This window comes from Chelonoidis abingdonii, chromosome 6 (assembly GCF_003597395.2).
Source record: "Chelonoidis abingdonii isolate Lonesome George chromosome 6, CheloAbing_2.0, whole genome shotgun sequence".
Classification (NCBI taxonomy): domain Eukaryota; kingdom Metazoa; phylum Chordata; order Testudines; family Testudinidae; genus Chelonoidis; species Chelonoidis abingdonii.
In genome coordinates this window covers 46,684,397-46,707,512 of record NC_133774.1, presented here as the reverse complement: position 1 = coordinate 46,707,512, position 23,116 = coordinate 46,684,397, and the positions used below count along the sequence as shown (strand labels likewise).

The 23,116-nt window shown below is 39.9% G+C and overlaps 1 protein-coding gene across 1 annotated transcript in view; it reads right to left on the bottom strand.

Moving 5' to 3' along the window:
- The window catches only part of LHFPL2 (LHFPL tetraspan subfamily member 2), a 239,702-nt gene that overhangs the window by 106,353 nt on the left and 110,233 nt on the right, over window positions 1-23,116 (bottom strand). Inside the window, exon 3 of the mRNA XM_075066998.1 lies at window positions 6,443-6,508. The gene's annotated coding sequence lies outside the window, so the exon portion shown is untranslated. The remainder of the gene's footprint in view (window positions 1-6,442; window positions 6,509-23,116) is intronic.

Sequence of the window (23,116 nt, the reverse complement as noted above, 5' to 3'; positions counted from 1 at the left end):
ATTTACTTTCTGATCTTGTTATATCATCCTTACTGTTATGCTCATCCTCCTCCCCGCAACACTTCCCTCCTACTGTTTATGACAGTCACTCTTGTCTTGTTTCAAATTAGATTGCAAGTTCTCTGTGAAAGGGACAAAGTATTCCTGTGTGTTTGTTTAGTGCTCAGCAAAATAAGGCTCCAATCTTGTCTGACCAAAGAGACAGTACCACAATATAATTAATATTTGTTTGCAACAACATCCGCTAAGCAGCTCTGAGGATCCATTTAAAACAATGACTATGCTATCTGAGCCCACTACGTGCATCCAATGAAGTGGGTATTCACCCACAAAATCTCCTGCTCCAATACGTCTGTTAGTCTATAAGGTGCCACAGGACTCTTTGCTGCATATCCTGTTTGAATGAGTGCTGCATAAAGCATGTCTGTATTTATCTGTCAAAACCAGAGTACTGCACATTGTAGGATTTACTTTTCATCCCAAGGCCAGAAGGGCTGTGGAGACGATGCATACAGTCTCTCAGTTTGCAATAACTTGACCAGGATTCCCATTCAACAAAGTACTTAACTCTATGTTTAAGTTAATCTCTATAACAACAAAATACTTAAAACACATGCTTAATTTTAAACATATGGTTAAATCCTATTGACTACAAACAATGGACTTAAAATCATAGACAAAGTTAAACACGTGATGGAGTGTTTTTCTAAATCAATGCCCAGTGTAGGGGCATTTCCAGATCATAGACAGGCCACAAGTATTAGCCTCAAAATAACAAGAGTCAGAATTCTCAGTTGGAGGAAATGGAGGAGTTTGCAGTTATGCAATTAAATACCAATAGAAACAGGAACTTTCTTCTCAAACCAGAAGATCACTGTAGGGGAAGTCAAAATGCCCACTGTGATCCTGGGAGATCCCACCTACCCCTTAATGCTATGGATTATGAAGCCATACACTGAGCAACTTGACAGCAGAAAGGAGTGATTCAACAACAGGCTGAGCAAGTGCAGAATGACTGTTGAGTGTGCATTTGACTGTTTAAAAGTCTGCTGGTGATACCTGTATGGAAAGCTAGACATGACCAAATGACAATATGCCCATGCTGATAGCCATGTGCTTTACACTCCATAATATTTGTGAAGGGAAGGGTGAAAGCTTCACTCAGGGTTAGACCACAGAGGCTCAGCACCTGGAGGCTGAGTTTGAACAGCCAGAGACCAGGGCTATTAGAGGGGCACAGCACATGGCCATAAGGATCAGGGATGCCTTGAGGCAGCAATTTGAAGCTGAAACCACTAATATTTGTTCCTATGCTCAGGACTGCAGTGCTTGTAATGCTAGGAGGTGATTGGTGCACGATACAATTACGTTAAGCCCTCTTCCATGATGCTTTGCAGTGCTCTTCTTGCTTTCACTTAATAAAATAAAGATTGCTTTCAAACCAACACAATTCTTTTATTAAAAGACAACAACCAGAGGAGAGAATCAAATGAAAAAAATTATCATCAGGGATGGGGTGAGTGGAAGGGAAGGTCTCAAGAGAAGGAGGGGTCCTGGGATGGCTACAGATTTGTGTATGTCCAGGGATCATACCCAATCTTCTCTTTGGAGTATGATGCAGTGGGTGCTGTACTTCAGCAGGGCCAAACTGCAAAAGGATGGGTGTTGAGTGCAGTGGGTACTGGGAGTCCACAGTGCTCGACTGTGACGGGGCAGGAGTGGAATGCTGCGGGTAGAGAGTGAGCCTGAAGGTTGATAACAGTGTGTTGGTGCTGTGTGGGGTGCGCATGGGAAAGAGTTTTGTGACAGTGGCTGCAGGGGAGAACGGGCGCAGAGCTACTCAGTTTGAAGAGCTAATATCACCTGGAGCATGTCCACTTGGTGCTCTATAATGTTTAAGAGCTGCTCTATTGCTTCTTTCTAGTGTGCCACATTCTCCTTTCAGTCCCTCTTCTTGCTGTCCTGCCACTCCTTTAATTCCTGTTTCTTGGTGGTAGAGTGCATCATAACCTCGCGGGGAAAATCCTCTTTAGTTCTTCTTGGCCACTTTCTAATTCCACGCAGCCGTTCTGCTGCCGATAATGAAGAGGGCGGCTGAGCTCCCAAGGTCATCAGGCAATGCGAAGTTTAAATGCAACATTTTACAGAAGCAGTATTCTTTGCAACACAGACAACATTGATTCAGTGCTTTAAAATGCAGCCAGTACTCACACACCTGTTATTAACTGGCTGACCCCAGGCAAGTACACATGAGCCACAAGACCCTCAAAATGGTGATTAGCCACAGGGGCAAGGTAAATCACTCTTCCTGCACTGGGCATGTGGCTCCTGGGGAGACTGTAGGGGGAGGGCCTGATAATCATTCCTGTCCCCATACTTTCCACAGGATGTGATCATTATGGAAGATATCTTGCTACTGAGGGTGAGCGGGAATCAAGGGAGGGTCTTCTTCAAGTCTATGACTTCCGCCCTGGCCCCTATGCAGCTCGCCTGCATGCAGCAATGGTCCCCCACCCCATGATGGCACAGTGGTGCAGGAAAGTTGTTATTAACGGGGCAAGAAACAAAGCAGCTCTGCAAAGGAGATTCCCATAAAGTGAGGGAGTTAATCAACAGCCTCTTCCACCACTCAGAGTCGGCATGCTGGGGGTGACCAAGCCTGCTTTCTGCAAACCTCCTGCGCCCAACAACTCACTTCAGCAATTCCCAAAATCAGATCCTCCTACCAGGGGCCTCCTCTCCTGTTTGCACTTTGCCAAGATCCAACTGCTGTGACTGGCTAGGCACCTTCAGGGTAGAAAAGAACTCCTGGCTACATGCATCTCTGACCTCCGAGTCTTCCTCTGCCTCTGGGTCCTCTTCCCACCCTTCATCCAAGATTTGTTCCTCCTGGTTCAGTACACTCTTGACTGGCATGCAAGCCAACGAAGTATCCACAGGGGCCTTAGCAGTGGAGGTGGGCTAGCCACCAAGTATCACGCCCAGCTCTTTGTAGAACCAGCAGCTCATGGGCGCAGCACCAGAGCAGCACTGTGCCTACCGCGCCTTCTGGTAGGTATTCCGCAGCTCCTTCACTTTTATCCTGCACTGCAGTGTGTCCCGGTCATGACCCCTTTCTATCATCCATCGTGAAATCTCTCCATAGGTATCATAATTCCTATGGCTGGAGTGCAACTGGGACTGGACAGTCTCCTCTCCCCAAATGCTGATGAGGTCCAACAGCTCGGCATTGCTCCAACTGGGGGATCGCCTGGTGCATGGAGCAGGCATGGCCACCTGGAAAGATGCGCTTAAACCACTGCACGCATCATTAAGCAAACAGGAAGGGGACCTACAAATTTGCAAAGGAATGTATGGGGCGGGGGATGATGGTTGGTCACCTGAGGGCAGGGCAGTAGAGTTCAAACTCATGACCAGAGAGGTGAGAACAGGCATTGTGGGACAACTCCTGGACTGTAATTACTATGGTGTCTACACTGGCACCACTGCGCTGTAGCCCCATCATGGAAAGCTGTACGTCTCTCGTTGGAGTGGGTTTTTTCGAGCACTACAACTGTGCAGCTTCTGTGCACTAAGTGGCTTGGCAGTGTGTACACCTCGGGAGTTACGGCGTAGAAAGCTGCTTTACTGTGCAGAAACTTGCCAGTGTAAACAAGGTCTGTGTAACTGTCTGGATTTTAGAGCACTTAGAAGAGTCAAGTTTAAAGCAAATAAAACAGCTAAAGGGTTTCTGTTCCTCCAGTTTTTTTTGTATTGGCTCATGCATAGTGTAAAAAATGTACATTTTCTTAAATACTGTTTTCAGTTTGGGTACTCCAAAGATTTAGTGGGTGCCATTTACTACCTTGAGTAAAACTCAAGAGATTGAGACCATTTTCACCCACATCACATAAACAGTTTGATTTTTAGCTCTGGGATGAAAATCCCACCTAGAATTTTTTTTAAAATGGTTATTTTGGGGGGTTTACATCTCTAGAACTGCTGGCTCAAATGACTCCAAATCTGGGTCACTAACCTTACCCTGCACCCTCCCGAGACGCAACAAAGAAAGCTGACTAAGCATGTCGATTTTAGAAGATAAAAGGTTAGACCTTAAAACAGATGTCACGACACAACCTTAACTATAGTGACACTTTCGCACCACTATAATTTACTTTAGGAAATAACTGTATACAGTTCTAGGCGACATTCCTGTTGGTAAACTACTTATACTCGTCCCCACCAAAAAGTTTGGGATTAATCCTGTTTTTAGAAAATAAACAAACAAACAACAAAAATCCCAAGCATATAGTTATCCAGAGGCCATAACAGAAAGAGGGAATATGAAAAAAAAAAAATAGGCAAGGGAAGCTCATTATCTTTCATTTGTGTTGCCCTTGGAACTTTAGCAATAGCAATAAGAAGTGGAAAGCTAAACTAACAAAATATGATTTGTAGGATATATATGCAATAGCCTAAAACATCAGAATACAGAGGGTAATTAAAGATGCACTTTGATGACACAGATGGGTACATTTTGAACCAAATACCATCTATTCTATTTATGCTCAGTCATTACAGTGGAACATGCAATAATATCTCTAAATGCTAAAAGATGGAAGGGATTACAAACACTGTGAAAGTCAAGATTAATCATAGAAACACAGGACTGGAAGGGACCTCGAAAGGTCATCTAGTCCAGTCCCTTGCACTGTGGCAGGAATAAGTATTATCTAGACCATCTCGACAGGTGTTTGTCCAATCTGCTCTTAAAAACCTCCAGCAACAGAGACTGCACAATCTCCCAAGGTAATCTGTTCCAGTGTTTAAACTATGCTTACAGTTAGAAAGTTTTTCCTAAAGTCTAACCTAAATCTCCCCTGATGCAATTTAAGCCCATTACTACGTGTCCTGTCCTCAGCAGTTAAAGAGAACAATTTACCACCCTCCTCTTTATAACAACCTTTTATGTATTTGAAGACTTATGTTCCCCTCCTCCACAGTCTTCTCTTCTCCAGACTAAACAAATCCAATTTTTGCAATATTTCCTTGTAGGTCATGTTTTCTAGACCTTTAATAATTTTTGTTGCTCTCCTCTGGAAATTCTCCGATTTGTCCATCTTTCCCGAAGTGTGGTGCCCAGAACTGGACACAGTTCTCCACTTGAAGCCTTATGAGCACTGAGTAGAATGGAAGAATTATTCCTCATGTCTTCCTTACAACACTTCTGCTAACACATCGCAGAATGTTGTGGGTTTGTTTTTTTTTTTAATTTGCAACAGTATAACATTGTTGATTCTCATTTAGTTTGTGATCCACTATAACCCTCAAGATCCTTTTCTACAGTACCCCTTCCTAGGCAATCATTTCCTGTTTTATATTGTGCAATTCCTTCATTTCTCTTTATTGAATTTCATCCTATTTATTTTAGACCATTTCCCCAGTTTGTCAAGATCATAAATCCTAACCAACACCTTGATAAATTAGGGCAGTGAGCTGAAGTCAAATACAATTCAGTACGGATAAATGTAAAATTGGTTCACATAATTTAATATGATACTCAAGTATATGACACTACCAAAAAGGCAAAGTATAAGAGGTAAAGTGCGCATGGAAATTCTCCACTTCTCACCACCAGTTAATTCTCAATTGTAGCAACACATTTCTTCTGCATCATTTTTTTAAAAGTACCATATTGGAGAGAGTTAAGGTGATAGATTGTGTCTGTCTGTCTTACTCTTATGCCCTGCTATAGATCTATGCTGACAATTAAACTAAGATGCTTACAAAAACTTCTTCAATAAATTTCAATTAATAATGAATTTTTAAAAGCTTATTCCTCCTGTGTTGCCACACGAGACATGAGGGATTTGCAACAAAGGGGAGAGGATACATGAGATGATAAATCTTTAAAAAGAGACACAAAATAAAATATAAAAAGTTTCTATTACAATGAAACTCAGTTTGCTGTAATTCCTTAATTCACTCTGTATTTATATGTATGCTCCATCAGAACTATTTTCACAAATGTTCTATAGGACAAATAATTTTTGTTTACTTTCATGACTCTTGTAATTTCATATTCACGCACCAGTTATACTAAATACAACACATGTCAACATATACTACTGTTGCACCAGGTGCTGCTGTAACTCCCCTGTTTGAAATATTTAGGTTCAATCATTTAAATAAAAGATTTTCTAATGCATTGAAAACTAAGGCTTTTTATTCCTTTATTTATTTTGTTAAGTAGTCACCAAGTTCTTGTCTTCTGTAACTTCCTTAAAACTTTGGTGTACACTTTCAGTGCTTATAATCAGATGAATGGTATTTAGTGCTAAAAGGGGATCTTTAAAAATGAGAAGAATCTAGACATCTTCCATCTACCAAGTAGTTACCCAACTTCAAGGTCTCACAAAACATGGAAATAATAGCTAATGCAATCTGAATTTCTTTTACTCACCTGTGTTATAACTCAGAAGACCACTTTAAGGGAATATGGTTGATCACTTCAGAAGACCAGCAACACCTGGAGAAAAATTTGAAATATAAGTAAGTTATTATAGAGCCAAAAATACTAACCACACAATTTATGATTCCTAATAGTCCCTGGAATTTTAAAACTTTTTTTTATAAAAGGCTGCACATGGTTAATGTTTCACTAGTATAACATTTCTACTTCACAGAAAAATGCAACATTCTGGACACCGCTCCAAACCACTGATGAACCAAGAAAAATTAGCATGTTTGAAAGAGTAATGTATAAACCATGAAGTATGCTCAAGAACATACCTTTGCCATTCTCTTCTACCACATTAAGAATTTATGCAGAGGTTTTCAAATATGGCTAAGGGATTTGCATGTTCAATTCCCATTAAGTTAATGTTTCTATTTGGGTGACATTTATGAAAAATTTGAAAAAGCTTCTAAAATGGGAAAATATAATTAATCTAACCAGTGGACTGTGACTTCAGGTACAACTCTGCAAGCTTCTGGACACCTCCTGGAATGTCAAGAACACCCTCAAATTCCAGGCTATGTTTAGTAGGATTGGGTCCATTATGATTTTTCTCTCATTTGCAGAGGGAAAATGAGGTGATGAACTTGCTGAAGAGTAGTAGGTCAGCAGAAGGCAGCGCCATGAATCTGCTGGAGAGATGTAAGTTGCTGGCTGGAAAATGTTCCATGGCAGTTGGGAAGAGTGGCTCACGCAGAAGCAGGGTGTGTGGGACCTCTGACCAGAGAGAGATGCTAAAGTCACTTGGTACAATAGAACAAATCTTGGAACCCCCTCAAGAGACTAGTGCTTGCAGCACTTCAGGGACAGCTCATCAGCCCAGGCAAGTGAGGCACAACCTAACCAAGAATTCCCAAAAGTTACAAAACATATTGTGTACATTCCTTTTTTATTTAATTCATAAATATATATAAAGATTGAAGGACAAATTGTGATTTGATTTAAAATGTCACAACTCACTCTCTCCAGTCGCAAAACGCAATGTCAAAGAGTTTGAAGAATGTAATGCTGCGTAAGGCTCAAACCTTGGTATAGCTAATAGTGCAAGAAGCTGACTTGTTACTATGCTAATTTTCCACACCCAGGAGTTGCTTTAAAAGGGGTCTGCTGTGGTAACCACTGCTTGGTGAGCCCATACGAGGATTGCAGCAGTTGAGCCCAGGCTGCAGGGGGCTTGCAAGGGCAAGGGATGGATCTGGGGGAGGGGGGCCTTCCTGGCCCTCTCTCCTATTGAAGGGGGTGCCATGCATATACATGAGGAGCCACTGCCGAGCCCTGGAACTGCCTCATGCTCTGCTCCCATGCCAGCCCAAGTAGCGATGGTGGCAGATCCCGTTCCACGTCTTGCTTCTTGACTATAAATCAGGTAAGCTTTTAATAGCTACTAATTATACATCATGTGGGGGTGGAAATAACTACTTTGTGATTTGTGCCTCACCTGTCAAAGTCAGCAGAGCATTGACTAAAATAAATTCAGATTATTCCAACTGTTTACAGATGTAAAGTTCTATCGTAAAAAGAAAAAGACTGTGTTTAGATAGGAACATGCCAGCTAATCTTCTGAAAAAAGGTTCAGTAAACTACTGAACCATATACTATTTTAAGCATCTGAATTTAATAGGATTAATGACATGAGTAAAACCAAGCAATATGTTTAAGTGCTTTCCTGGATCGGGTGTTTACTCTTCATGAAGACACAATACTATGGAAGCAATGTGATCAGCCTCTTGGTGAGAAAGCTTTAAAGCACTCAACCTAGATCTCTCCATCTATCTAAACAATGGCATGATGCAGTACCAGGAAGCATTAGTATATTATAGGAAGGGGTGAGGAAAGGACCCATCAGGAATGCACACGAAGTGGGGGAGGAGGGAGAAGCTCTTGCAGGGCTTTGGAGCTGTGCTCCGGCTCCAGGCAAAAACCTGCAGCTCTACTGCTCTGCACTCCAGCTCCGGGTTACGCTCCAAAGCCCTGCTTATGACTCCTAATTTGGTTTGAAAATGTGTGAAATAAACTATTTCTCCCATTCCACTAGATTAGCTGTAAAATATGCTGCACGGTTTGCTCCACCATCACCACCAAGAGGAAAACATTTAATCCTTCATTTTCAGCTATTTAACTATTTATGCATTAGTAAAGAAGCAGCATTTTACCCTAAACCTTTAAGGACAAACCGATAGCCTTCTAATTCTACATCAGGCAGAAATATGAACTTAGAACTCTATTCACAATCTTAACAAGAAAGGGCACATATGCTTGTTACCATTAATGGAAACCCACACACTTGATTAGTACTAGTATGTAACAACTTTCTGTCACAGTCAGTCTTTTGTGCAAAATGAAGAAAGTAACACAGATATATCCTCTATTTTAACAGATCCCTTTCAAGTAGCTTTTTCTTCATACATAAGCCATGGCAGCACTGCACATATAGTACTATGTCAAAAGGAAATATCTAAATCAAATGTGAAGAAAAATGTATTTCTTTCATGCAAGTTTGCTGACACGGAACAGAAAACTAGTCCAGTCACTAAAATTACATCACACTGTACAGAAATAACTTATTCAATGGGTTTCCTTCTGGCATCATTTTAGTACAGTACAAAACTGAAAGGAAAAAAAGGACCTTGCTACTGAATAGCTCTCATTAAGGCTAGCTTCAAAAACAATAGCAAAACATAAAAAATATTATGTTTCGATTAGATGAGGGACTCTACTGACATATTAACAAAACACTAATTGTTTGGATGTTCAACAATAGAAAATGTTAACAGCTCCAGGCATACAGTGGATATTTTAAAATGTCTTATCTATTATGTGGACTTTTCACCTCTGTTTTGCCACTCAAAGATACACAATTTTATTTTCTTTTAACCAGGTAAGGTACATTACAGTGAAAAAATAAAAACAAGAATTGAAGTTACATCGAGCTAGAAAAGTCTATTTGATATATGTATGCAAAATCAAATCAGCATATAGAAAACATCAATATTCTAATTTACAAGTTATATCAGTAACAAGAAAAAAATAGATAGAACTTTTGCACTTCTCTTTAAAAGGAACACACAGTGCTAACTGATGCAATCTTTCACCTGAATACACCTGCTCTGAACTTGCAGCTAATGCAATCCAGATGTAACTATAATAAACTGCTGATCAATGTCCATAATCCATATTCTCCCATCACCACATCTCATCAAAAAAATAGGCATAGCATATCTTTACACATTGTTAAAAGAGTGTAAACCAAAGATTAAAATATTACAATCCTTGTGATTCCCACAAAACTAAAGAGACTAAATACTGAGGCATTAACAGACCTACACTGTGAATGTGAAAGATCCTGCTCAGTGTGTTACCTAGTAAAATAAACATCTGGCTGATCACTGCATTAAGTTACTATATTTTCTTTACAAAGAAGCCAAAACAAACTATCTGGGGTAAAGATAGACAAATTTAGCAGTAAAGCTCTCCTTTAAATGAATGTTAATTTTTACACTTGATTTAGGTCTACACTTATTAAGCTTAAGCGTATTAGTTTGAAAATTTAGAATATGAAGCATTAACTAAGGCTCCAATCTAGCATGCACTGAAATCAATGGGAGTGGAAAAGTGACCCTATGCTTATATACATTCATGACTGTGCAAACAGTAATTAGTTAATCTTTACAATATGCTTCTAAAGTATTATTATCCCCATTTCACAGGTGGGGAAACTAGCAGAGAGATTGAATTTCCCATGGCTGCATAGTGAGTTGAGCAAAGATCTGAATTCAGAACTTTTTGATTAATAATACTGCATTCATATCTTCAAAGCACACAGCATCCTAACAGTACAATGCCCATTGTTAATGACTTCTCTGTCATTGCCAAAACAGTTAGTACAGTGATGTGGATCTCTGTCCGAGCTATAATGAACTACAATGACCAGTTAGCTCATTTTAGGACTCAACTGGGTCATTGACCGGCCACTGTAGCTGCTTGGTTACTACTGACATGGACCAGATTGGAAGAGGCATCTTAAAACGATGAATATCTCTGTACCCCATTGCCAAATCACTTGGACAATCCAGTACCTTGGTATGATCCTTACTAGTGATTTTTATCCATGTTCTGCATAACAATCTAGAATCTCTCAACAGCCTTGAGTTATCCTTTTGTCTCTCTTCTTTACAAGGTAGTCAGTCCGTTAAAAAAAAAAAAAAAAAAAAAAGTCCTATTTTCACAAAACTGTTGCACAAAACTTTCAGATGTCCTGGCTCAATGAAGCCCTAAGGAAGTACTTAAGAAATTAAGTTCTCTGCCTGCAGAAATTGCATTGGAATGGCTCTGAGATCTCAGAACAAAATAGCTAAAGAAATTACCTTTTCATGCAGTCTTAGTGATGTTAATTGCAAATCTTTGATAAGATGTTAGTAAATAACAACATGTCATTTTGCTAAATTCCTAGGCAGCTGGGTAAGACTGTCTCACACTACTATTTGGCTGTTCTACAATCCTGTTTTAATGTGAATTTGCTATATGCCTATATGCTATATGAATAGCTATTGATCTGCAGTTTTACTCTTCAATCCTAAACCATTTCATGCAGAACAGTAAAAAGTCACCAGATGGTGCCAACTCAGTAAAATAGAGATTAAAAGGTGAGGACTCCCTTATCAAATCCTGAGTCCTTTAGTCCTCATACATCATATAGAATTTGTTAACTTTGTTGCCTGCTTACTCTTTATATTTTATGATTATTTTAAAGATAGGAAATGGTCTCAGTCTAATTAGAAAATATGTTCATTTTATTATGTGAACCTGAAGAAAATTCTTCACAAGAACCAATGGTAAATAAATGGATAAAAAGTAATAAAACTAAGACTTCATAGCTGAATAAAATAAAACAAAACATTTAAATTAATTACGTCTAACAATGTAACCAGCTGAAGTGTTAAAGAATTCAGAGCGCACACAGTTCCAAACAGACAAGTTACTGTACCTTGTAGAGCACAACTGATACCCAGTTTCTACCTTTGTAGGAAACATCCTTCTGAGGCATTTACCTTCAGTTCTCCAAATACTTTCTCAAAGAGCCTAAACATATTATTTTAAAAACTACAATTAAGTATGACTAGTCAGCTGATTCAGTACTTTTTTTTTTTAAACACCTCTGAACTCTTTGAAACTCTCACAGAAAGAGACTACAATACAATAGACAAGACTGTCTGGTAAATATTTTCTTAAAACTAATTTTAAACTCTGCTAACCTGAATGTACAGCAGTTGTTCCTTTTTATATTGAACAGTTTCTTTATAGACAACATAAAAATCCCCTGCAGTTTAAAAATGACATCTTAAGCTTTAAAAATCTCAAACTGGGAAAGGATCTGCTACTTTAAATCTTTATTTGAAAGACAGATATTATGTATGAATTGCTTTTGATCAGGCAAAATCTAAGACTAAATTGTTTCGTTTGTGGTCACTCCAGTTAAATAAGGGAGCACAGGAAAACAAACATAGGTTTACGTTCTATGCCAAAAGGAGGAAACATAATTCCATCAAAATACATTCTTACTGGTGGGAATTCCGTGAGTTTCAGTTCACAAGGCAAAATGCTGTGGCAGAACTCAGTAGTCACGATCAAAAGTATGTCTCGAGGAGAGGGTAAGAAAAGAGTGAGAAACAATTAGAAGAATGATGCAACTGAGACAAACAAGACAATGCAAACATTGATTTCTGTGGGTGACAGTTCAGGAAAGCAGCAGGATGGGATGAAAACACAAAAACTTGCAATGCAACTGTCAAGTGCTTGAAGAGGATTCCATTATCTAATGTCTACAGGGTCCTTAAAGTTCTCCAAAACAAATATTCAAGCAAATGTATCTAAAACAGCATTTTCCAAAGGACCAGATGCTATTACTTTCTAGAGCATATAGATTTAAAAACAACAATCTCTGCTCTTCCCAAAAATATAAAGATATAGTATTTTTAAAGGGTTTGTTTGTTTTCCAAATCATAAAAGGGGATAGGCGGGCAAGAATAAAATGAAATGGATACTCATGTTTAGTTCACGCAGCTCATCTGCATCAGGAGCTCAATCCAACTATAAATAAATCAGTAGAAAGACCCCCACTGACTTCAGTAGGATTTGGAGCAGTCCTGAAAGAGCAAACCAGAATAGCCATGTAATGAATTGAGCCTCCAACTAACTAAGAAACTGAAAAAAATCCTATACTATTTTCAGTTACTAACATCTTATCAATAATAAATTACTACCTAAGATATCAAAAGATAAACCTTAGATACATCACAATCCATTGTAGCTACATTATTTTTTCAGCCATTGGGCGTAAATGAGGCAGAGCCTCTGGAATTGTTTTTGGCAATAATTGAGCTTCTAGAATGGGGTGGGCAAAGGTTTTGGCCTGAGGGCCACATATGGGTATAAAAATTGTATGGCAGGCCATGAATGCTCACGAAATTGGGGGTTGGGGTGTGGAAGGGGGTGAGTGCTCCAGGATGGGTTTGAAGGGTTTATATTTTGCGGAAGAGCAGAGTTCTGCCACAGCATTTTGCCTTGTGAACTGGAACTCACGGAATTCCCACCAGTAAGAATGTATTTTGATGGAATTATGTTTCCTCCTTTTGGCATAGCAGGTAAACCTATGTTTGTTTTCCTGTGCTCCCTTATTTATTTATTTATTTTATTTATTTTGGTTAGTCACTTCAGTGAGTGACCATATACCATTTTGAAAAAAGTTTAATCTGAATCCAAGATCATTAATCTCAGACACACACCTCCTGACTCCTTCTCACATTGTAGGTGAAATCCTCGCCCCACCTTACATTAACTGCAAAACTTTCATTGACTTTAGTGGAGCCAAGATTTCAACCCATACAAACAATCCTTCCCCAGTTCCCTTCTCTTCAACATGTAGAACAGAACAAAGCATAAAAAAATTCATCCAGTCCTCTCACAGCCCATCTAAAATACAACAAAGGTAAGGCAGGGATCTTCACAGTGTCCCATAGGAGTCTTTACTCTAGAGCCAAGGTCAGTTTTCAAAGAGTTCACCAATGGCTGGTCAAAGTCTTGGTGGTGGGGAGGTAGCTTTTGGGGCAAAGAGTCTAAACAGAACATTAGCCAAAAATATTAATAAGCTTTACAGCATATTAAAATCATAGCAATTTCTTATAAAGTTGCAGAAGCTGCATATACAACACTGCCTGGGATGTGATCAGTAAGGGAGAAATGTTCTTTTCGGCTCTCACTGACAGCAAATACAAGAAGCAAATTAAAATATACATTAATTTCAAATTCTAAAGAGAAGATAATTTATTATCTAGTTCAAGTAAGAGATACAAGAAGTGCCACATTTATTACAATTTCCTAAAAAATGTAATGCAAAATTAAGAAAAAGGAAATAGAGGTACCGAGAAAAATTAAAGGCCTTTTATGTATATCAGTAAAATATTATGGTTACATTTAACCAAAAAGAAGAACCTTACTCATTTTTTTCTCCCTCTCTAGTTTTCCTGCCTGTAGAAAACCTCCCGCCATTTTCACAGAACTCTGGAAATCATGAGCAACCCCATCTCTCATCCAGTCTGCCCTTCTGACAGGGGCTTACAAATCCATTAAGTGGTATTTCTTTTATGTCAGCCAGAGGAAGGTAAAATTAATTTGCCACTGTTTGGTAGAAGTTAAAATTGTACTCAGTTTTGCAGATGGTGAAACAGCCAACCCCAGGGACAGTGGGAATTCAACAACCTCTAAGAAATATTCTAACTGTGGTTTTGCACACGACAAAGAACCTTTTCTTTGCCTTTTCAATTTTTGTCATTCTAGGCTGACTCTGGAGCCAGTTTGTTTAAACACTGCTATAGATTATCATCTTCATTTTCAGAAAATTACACAATCTGTTCTGGTAATCCAATAAATAAAACCTTTGTGTTTTATTGGCTCTTTGTCATCAGCTTTGTAAAGCAGATAGTCAAAGTAAACAATAGATTAAGTAGTAAAGTAGATAAAAATAAATAGTCCTGTTTGAAAGCTGTGACAGCATGCTTCAGTTCTTTGTCGAAGTCCCATCATGTCAAATAGTAGAACTGGAAATACATTTGTTTAAATTAATCTAATTAAGTCCCGTAGGGCAAATAATTTGTTACAACATAATGCATTCCTGGTGAAAAAAATTATTTTCCCTAAATTTCTACTTCTCTTTTTTCACTGCCCAAAACAGTTGTTCCAGTTACTATAGTCAGCATATAAACACATACAGAGACAGACAAATACAGGAGAGTTACACATGTAAATTCTCCAGACACAGAGGGAAAATATACCACAAAGACTGTTCTCTGCTTTTACCAAATTAATATTAATGCTTTAAAAAATATTGTTGATTCTTCTTATTTCTCCTATGTAAAAATTCCTTGAAAGCTGAACTAGCATGCTGTAGGCCAACTATAAAGATTCAAAATTTCAGCGTGACAAACTAATGGTGTTCCCATAGAATAAGGACATCCCAACCTTGGCTCACCATAGTTTGAACGCTGGGGAAAAGGAATAAAAATCCCTCAATAGAAGGATCTGTATCATTATGCTGCTTGGAATTTGAGAGGGCAACATCTCAGCATAAGCAAGGGATCCCCAAGGGGCTTAGCTTGGGTTAGCCCTAAAAGAGACACTGAGCTTGTACGTTACAGCAGCGTCTATTACTTTTTGAAACTGAATATTCTAACTCACTTGTATGTGTATGTTTAACTGCTTTAATCTGGTACATAACACTCGTCTCTTTTTCCTGGTTAATAAACATTTAGGCTTGGCTACAAGCATTGTCTTTGGTGAGAGATCTAAAGTACAATTTACCTGGGGTCAGTTACTGGTTCTTTGGGACTGGGAGTAGCCTCAATATTGTTTTGATTTTTGATGTAAGAAAACAAAGGAGTTTGTTTGGGTGGCAAGATAGACTGCAGTGCACAAGGGGACTGTCTGTGACTCCATGGTTAGGCTACTATAGTGCTTGAGGAGTTCACGCTTGATACTTGGTTGGAAAAATCTAAGTACAGATCTCACAACCAGTTTGGGGTTTGTGCTCTGCTTTTTGACAGTCTGCCCTGAGGTTGGCACTCACAGTCATGAGCTATTCCAGACAGCTTGACAGGCACAATCAATCAATGAACCCTAGGAACTAGAGCAACCAATGTTGAAACATTTTTTTCCAAGGGGAAAATCCACTACCTAAAAATATAAATTAAAAAAGGGAAGTTCTGCGGTACACTATGCCATGTAGGAAATCATGAGGAGATCACCATTGGTCTCCTGGCATTTTTCATTGAAACCCAAAAAAGGATGTTTGTCTGACCCCAAACTTTTAAAGCTTAATGGAAATGCTGTTTTTAATTCTTTGAAATCTTCTCCTTGTTGTAATGCCTGCAGGGAGTGAGTGCAAAGTACAGCTGTTGGCTTATCCTCAACTGGCAAACACTAAGATAACTTGAGTCTGACCGTTTCTTGATGTCTCTTACAAAGCTGAAAAAGTACTCTTTCTACAGATGGCTCCATTATAACCAGGGTCTATTACTCTGGTTCATCAATACATTTTTAGGCTCAGAAAAAAAAGGTTACTTCCTTTGCATACAAAGCTGTTAACTGTTCACTCCTCTCTTTCGAAAACACTGTGTCAAATCCTGGCCATCTTGAAATCAATTGGAGTTTTGTCATTGTTTTTAGAGGGGGCCAGGATTTCACCCTCTACTTTCAACTGAAAATTTGCTAAAAACTTTTGTCAAAATGAGTTTAAATAGGAAGAACTCAAGTGTGGGCTGGTGAGGTGGCAGAGAGTCAGTGACAGCGCAGTGAATATTCCTGGTGCCATTGCAGCTCAAACACATGTAATGGTAGCACAAACAAGCTTAAGATCTACAATAGAATGCTATCATAATTGATGACCTTCAACACCTTTAGTAGCTGGGCCAAGAAAGAACATTCACTTCATCCCCAAAACCAGCTTTATCTCCTGAAAAAAGGGCCATTTCCAGACTCTGTTGGAAAAAATGAGAGATTAGAAAGATGTCAAAGCACAAACATCTATCTATTTGGATAGCAAGAGTAAAAAAAAAATAAACATTTGTTTTTTCAAGTGCTTTTCTCATCCTCCATCCACTTTTTTTTTTTTTTAAGAGTTCTTAATATTGACTCCATTTTTCATGCTATTCTCTTGGATTGAAAACACATTTGCCAATAACTTTTTTCCTATTAGGCAAATATTGATATTTTTCATGTTTGAAATGGAGCTTAAAATTAACATTTTTCTGTTTACTTCCTTGCTTGAGGCTCCTCATCATCAATGATGTCAGAGTGGATCAGTATGCTATTTAATTTGTGCTCCCTCTGCTGACCATGCATCAGAAAAGCACAAAACAGCCAGACATTCTGAATAAACTGACTTTTAATTAAAATGAAGTTTCTGGTGAAAGTAGTGAATTAGAAGAAAAGATTCTTACAATTATGATAACATTCTCCAACAGACTGACAGTTTTCCTTTAATATGAACTTTTTTTCTTTTTGAAACGAGGAAGACCTCTGTCAACCTGTCCCAGACTGAGGTATCATTAGAGGAGATTGTGGAACAAATAGATAAATTAAACAGCAATAAGTCATCAGGACCAGATGGTATTCACCCAAGGGTTCTGAAGGAACTCAAATGTGAAATTGAAGAACTACTAACTGTAATATGCAACCTATCATTTAAATCAGCTTCCGTACCAGATGACTGGAGGATAGCTAATGCGACACTAATTTTTTAAAAGGGCTCCACAGGTGATCCCAGCAGTTACAGGCCAGTAAGCCTGACTTCAGTACCAGGCAAACTGGTTGAAACTACAGCATAGTAAAGAACAATATTGTCAGACATATAGATGAACATAATTTGTTGACAAAGAGTCAACATGGTTTTAGTAAAGTGAAATCATGCCTCACCAATCTACTAGAATTCTTTGAGGGGGTCAACAAGCATGTGGATCAAGGGGATCCAGTGGATATAGCATATTTCAATTTTCAGAAAGCCTTTGACAAGGTCCCTCACCAAAGGCTCTTACGCAAAGTAAGCTGCCACAGGATAAGAGGGAAATGCTCTCATGGATTGGTAACTGGTTAAAGATAGAAACAAAGGGTAGGTATAAGGTCAGTTTCAGAATGGAGAGAGGTAAATAGCGGGTCCCCCAAGGGTCTGTGCTGGACCAGTCCTATTCAAACAATTCATCAATGATCTGGAAAAATGGGTAAACAGGTGGCAAAATTTGCAGATGATACAAAATTACTAAAGACAGTTAAGTCCCAGGCAGACTGAGAAGAGCTACAAAAGGATCTCTCAGAACTGGATGACTGGGCAACATAATGGCAGATGAAATTTAATGTGGATAAATGCAAAGTAATGCACACATTGGAAAGCATAATCCCAGCTATACATATAAAATGATGGGGTCTAAATTAGCTGTTACCACTCAAGAAAGAGATCTTGGAGAGATTGCGGATAGTTCTCTGAAAACATCCTCTCAATGTGCAGCGGCAGTCAAAAAAAGCTAACAGAATGCTGAGAATAATTAAGAAACGGATAGATAATAGGACAGAAAATATCATATTGCCTCTATATAAATCCATGGTATGCTCACACTGTGTGCAGATGTGGTTGCACCATAACAAAAAAGACATATTGGAATTGGAAAAGGCTCAGAAAAGGGCAACAAAAACGATTAGGGGTATGGAATGGCTTCCGTATGGGGAGAGATTAATAAGACTGGGACTTTTCAGCTTGGAAAAGAGATGGCTATGGGGAGATATGATTGAGGACTATAAAATCATGACTGGTGTAGAGAAAGTAGATAAGGAAATGTTGTTTACTACTTCTTATAACACAAGAACTAGGGGTCACCAAATAAAATTAATAGGCAGCAGGTTTAAACACACATAAAAGGAAGTATTGCTTCACACAACACAGTCAGTCAGTCAGTGGAACTCCTTTCCAGTGCCAAGACCATAACAGAGTTAAAAAAAAGGACTAAATTCACAGAGGATAGGTCCATCAATGGCTACTAGCCAGGATGAACAGGAAGGGAGTCCATAGCCTCTGTTTGCCAGAAGCTAGGAATGAGCAACAGGGGATGGACCACTTGATGATTACCTGTTCTGTTCATTGCCCGTAGAGCACCTGGCACTGGCCACTGTCAGAATACAGGATACTGGGCTAGATGAACCTTTGGTCTGATCCAGTAGGACCATTCTTAGGACCTTTAGGATACATTAAAGTAGATTGTGACCTCATTGTGCTGACATCTCTGGCAACATTGAGAAATCATTGACAGGTTCTCAACTGAACATTACCAACACCATTAGCTTTATAAATTTACTGTATGCACTGCAGCAAGTTGTCCACAATAACCCATATTTTCTCTGTAGATTAAAAAGAGCAAAAAACTCAATGTATTAATCCTTAAACCACAATATTTGACAATGTTTGCAAACTCATGCTTAATGAAAAATACTTACTTCTAAGTCATTCTAGACAAAGGGTAAAAATTACAAAACATGTTGGTATAGGAATTTTGTTTTGGACATTATTAGGTTTGCTTTATTTTGAAAAACATATAAACAAATGATATCCACGAAGGCAACTACTTTGAAAGAAAAACATGAAAAACTACGGTCACACAAGGGCAAACTAAGGTCACATAGAAGCAGACAGAAGGAGAAAACAATTGGTCATTTAGGCTACATCTACACTACAGCTGGGATCTACACTCCGAAATCGATCCACTGGTGGTCGATTTGATGGGTCTAGTGAAGAATCCGACAAATTGACAGCAGATCACTTTCCAGTCAATCCCTGTATTCTACTCCCAACAAGAAGAATAAGGTAAGTCAACTAGAGAGTTTCTCCCATTGACCCCACCCCCCACAGTGTAGACCCCGCGGTAACTCGACCTAAGGTACACCTCTACCCCAATATAACGTGACCCGATATAACGCGGGTTCGCATACAACGTGGTAAAGATCTGACACGCTGCTCAGAGCAGCATGTTAAGAGTACGGGGCCAGGCCGGGGCCGAGGGGTTTGATAAGGGGAAGAGGGTCTCAGGGGCGGTCAGAGGCTCCCTCCCCCAGGGTCTGGGGGGCAGGAGCTGTGGGAGGGCACTTTTGAGGCCCCCACAGTCCCAGAGTGGCCCAGGGGATTAGCAGGGGACCGGGAGCAGCTCGCTCTGCTTCCTCGGCCCCAGCCGTGTTGCTTGGGGGAAGGGATTCCCCCGTACTCACCAGCAGCGGGAAGCGGAGCGACGCAGCCCCAGCCCACTCCGCTCTGCTACCTCCCAGCCTGGGCACTCCACCTCCCGCTGTCGGTGAGTGAAGGGAGGTTGGGGAAAAGATCCCCCCCATACTCACCTGCGGCAGGAAGCAGAGCGCTGCGGCTGGGAGGTGGCAGAGTGGAGCGGGCTGGGGCCGCATCGCTCCGCTTCCCACTACTGGTGAGTGAGGAGGGCGTCCTTTCCCCAACCTCCCCGCACCCACCAGAGGCAGGAAGCGGAGCAGCCCAGCCCAATATCTCCACTCCACCAGCTCCCAGCCATTGCGTTCCACCTTCCACCGCAGGTGAGTGCAGGACCTTTCCCCAGCCGCCTCCCAGGGTAAGGAAACAGAGCAGGCTGGGGTCATGTGGCTCTGCTTCTCACCGCAAGTGAGTGCAGAGGGGGCATCCTTTCCCTAACCTCCCCACACTCACCGGCAGCGGGAAGCAGAGCGACGCAGCTGTGAGCTGGTGGAGCGGAGCAGACTGGGGCTGGGCTGCTCCACTTCCCGCCGCTGCTGGTGAGTGCCTGTCAGGGAGCTGGGGGTGGATAGGAGTCAGAGCAGTCAGGGGATGGGGGGTTGGGTAGGGGATAGAGTCCTGGGGGTGATTAGGGACGAGGGTCTCTGGAGGGGGTGGTCAGGGAACAAGGAATGGGGGGGGGAGTACGTTTAACATAACGCGGTCTCACCTATAACCCAGTGAGATTTTTTTGTCTCCCAAGGACCACGTTATATCGGGGTAGAGGTGTATATCAACTCCAGCTACATTATTCATGTAGCTGGAGTTGCGTAGCATAGGTCGACTTACTGTAGTAGCGTAGACATAACCCTAGTAAAGTACTGACAAAACAATCTTAGAGAATGTCTATGAAAAGATTTTGTAAGTATATATAAACTACAGTCAAACCACCACTCAGGACTGACCTCAGTCTCAGTAATTTTAGCCTGAAATCACAATACTGCTGATGCTTTTAGAACATTTAATTAAAATAATTGCTTCAAAAAATTCCTTTTGGTCTTTGGGTATCTTTCCCCAGTAGTGTTTTTGCTATGTTTTTATCTTTGTAAATTTGAATTGCCATCATCAAAGTTTGAAAAGTTTATGAGACACCTACTTGCCAGAAGGCTAAACCAAATAGCTAGAAACAGATTTAAAAAAAAAAAAAGAAGAAGAACATGTAGGGTAGAGAGTCAGGGTAAGGAAGGACCATCAGTAAGGTCTCAGGTCAACATCATTGTGAGAAGCCAGGCACCCATGTCATCCCAGCTGCTAGGAAAGGGAAAGTACTCAGAATTCTATCAGGGTGCTCTCTCTGGACCCTGATTTGTAACACCATATTTCATCTCAGCTTCTCGCAAGCAGGATTCAAATTTTGAAGTTCAGTGCTCTAACAACTAGAAGGGAGAAGAGTTTTCTGTCTCTGATCTCTCCTGAAAAGTCCCAAAGTTCCAGAAAGGTATTGAGGTGGCGTGTGATGGAGGGTGAAAGAGATCCATCCCTATCACTTTTTTCATCCCTCCACTTCCCATTTTTGGGGTGCTCTTCCATTGTTAGTTACCTGAAATAACAAGAAATGCAGACTCTGCTGCTGCTCACAGATCCCCCAAGAAGTGACATAAAACTGACATGAATTTTGACAATTTCAGTACTTCCCACAAGGTTCTGAATAGTGGCAGTGAAACAGACTAGAAACTTATCAATTTTACTCAGCTACAGCTTGTCAAAGCTAAGCAGCTGCAGAGGCACTAGGTTTTTCTCTGCAGACTCATGAAGACACTGCTTCACCAGTTTTTATTTGGATCATATGATTGTGAAGATATTTGGAAGGGTAAGAACTAGACAATTTTTTAATGGAAACTTAAATTATATAGCAATTACTAGCATAGGTCTCCTCATTCAGCAGATCAAATAGCTTTTTCAAAACTTGCTCATCGATCAGTAATAAGCACTGTAATTGTTGTTGTAACATAAGAATGGCCATATTGGGTCAGACTAATGGTCCATCTAAGTCCAGTATCCTGTCTTCCGACAGTGGCCAAAGCCAGGTTCTTCAGAGAGGATGAACAGAACAGGTAATTATCAAAGTGATCCATCAAACCACCAAAACTAACAGAATTGGCTGCTATCCTATGACCTAACTATTTTTTCTAAAGTTTTAAATGATGGAATCACCAGCATCTAATACTTACCTTTGAATTAAAGTCAACAATCAAAAAATTCGTGCATAAAGGCAGTTCTAGCCCTGACAGCACTTGAATACTTTTTTGTATTGGTGCTTTATCACTTTGAGCTGCCCTCTCGAGATCTACAAATAGGATTGATTGGATCTGATTAGTATGTGGACCTGAAATATCCAAAATGCAGTGGCTGCAGAAAATTGTGGAAAAGTAATAAAATATAAAAAATAAAATCTGCAATTTTCCATGGCTTTTCCGCAACTCTGCCACAATTATTTGACAATCATCCGTCAATTATGAGCTCAAGAGCCACTGAATTCCATTTCCCCCTTCCTCCCTGCACCCTCCAATTTATGGACACTGATAAAACACTTGCACAAAACTAGCTTTCTAAAGTATTTTCTCTGAGTTTCTACATTGGACCAGAGCAAATTTTCAGTCCTTATCTACAGAATTACCATCCAGTAGCTGTACTTTAGTTTAAGACCTCTTACAGGCAAAGCTGGCTATCACTAATCATTCATTGCATTTAAAAATGGGCTGCTGACCTGGAACTACTCTGTTCTCCAATATCTTTTTTTGTGTGTTGATAAACTATCAAAAGGAAGAGAGATGAAGAAATCTATCAGGTTAAACCTTCCACCATCTTAGGTGGTCCCTAAGCCTTTTGATTTCCGGAAAGAGTCAAATATCAAATTAAAATTGGCCTCCTTCTTGTTCTTTCATTCATTCGCTCGCCTTTAAAAAAGGCTATGAGAGAAAGGCAAACAAATGAAAATGCATCTCTCTACTGTAAACCAGCCTAACAAAGCATCCAGTCACTTCCCACTGAGCTCCAAGTTCTGTTTGTGCCCACATGTAAGTGATTAAGGATGCTGTTGTTTGAAACTTAAGTCCACATCTGCTGTTCTGCAGTCTTTGGAAATCAGATGAATTTTTCTGACAATTGTTTGCAAAGATTATAATCACAAACATCTGTAACAGTATCCTTATATGCAGGAAAAACACCACGAGTCAAAGCCTTTTTTGCTGAAAGTTAATATTTTTGTTTTCTCATTTAAAAATACTAAAAAATAATAATTTTTTAAAAATCTGCATGTCTTTTCTCACATGGAG